This window comes from Psammomys obesus, unplaced genomic scaffold, assembly GCF_907164565.1.
Source record: "Psammomys obesus unplaced genomic scaffold, mPsaObe1.curated_primary_1811, whole genome shotgun sequence".
Classification (NCBI taxonomy): domain Eukaryota; kingdom Metazoa; phylum Chordata; class Mammalia; order Rodentia; family Muridae; genus Psammomys; species Psammomys obesus.
In genome coordinates, this window is record NW_026586383.1 from 11,006,819 (window position 1) to 11,008,142 (window position 1,324).

Consider the following 1,324-nt stretch of genomic DNA (forward strand, 5'->3'; position numbering starts at 1 on the left):
GATGAAGGAAGCACGGTCTGGTGGTGCCTCTCTTCTTACTATCAGTCTTGAGACATCATAAACTTTGGATTCCATCACAGGGGTTGGGTGGATAGAGAGATAGGGACCGGGTGCATTTAGGAACTGTCCACCTCCACTTCTCAGAGGGAAGTGAAACAGCACCCTAAACCCTACAGCGCCAGACCCTAATGTCTGGGAACCAACTATCTCTCCACTCCCTTTGTGATTATTTTCTGTGAAGTCTTGCCAGAGACCGCGAATAACAGGGTCAGGTTGGTATGCCAGGATTGCAGAGGTAGAAAATGGCAGCCACGACAAAGGTGGATACGGAACTGTTCAGGTTTTGACCACGATCTTACAAAGCCGCCAGTGCCATGGCAAGGTGGAACAGGTATGTTCAGAACAGGCGCTTACATCAGAACTGTAACAAGAGCACAGCCAGCGCAGAACGGCACGGGCCATGCTGCAGACTTCACTCAAGAGCCAACTAAGAGGTGAACACCTTCCTTTACAAGCAAACATCTGCCCCTAATTTCCTTGTGTGCTTTCTGTCAGCTACAAAACAGGCTCCACTGTAGGGGCAAAGACGGTGTCTGGCCTGTGATTAACAAAGCTGAGCGAGAGGTGGCATCCAGGATGCTGTGATTAGACCCGTCACTATGAGAAACATATTGGCAGGACCCTCACCCTCAAACCTTCCCACACTGTCTCCTTTGACCCTTAGAGCAGGCTGGGGGTAAAGGTAAGCTTGCTCCACATAGTGGATCCGGAGGCTGTTGGCTGGAAACAGAGGTTGGTGTTGGCGGGTGAGGGCGGATGATCTTTCCTGAGCCAGCTGATGGTGACTGCCACCTCACTTCATGTGCGGCTCTTGGAATATTCTGAAGGCAATCTTGCGTGGAGATGTAGTCTGAAGACAAAAATCAATGAAACCTCCTTCCCGGTTGGCGATAGAAGGTGAGAAGCTCCTAGTAAGAGACAATGATAATCCCAAAGACGAGAGGAGGAAGACCAGTGACCCAAACAATCGAGGCCAAAGCGATTACTCAAAACTAGCATCTCCATCCGTGTACACTGGCTGCTCTCCCTAAGGCGGGGTTCAAGAGGTCAGCAGTGGAGCTGGGGAAGGTAAGGCTTTTACAACTCAGGGGTAAGGGGTTTGGAATGGGGGTTTGGTAGGCAGATAGGCGAGGTTACAGCATAACAAGTTAGTCATAACAAAGAGGTCATGAGGCAGTCATAACAACAGGGCTTGTGATAATCGCCGGATATAAAGCTGGAGTTGCAGGCTGGGCAGAGCAACTCTTTAAAGCAAAGGCATGGT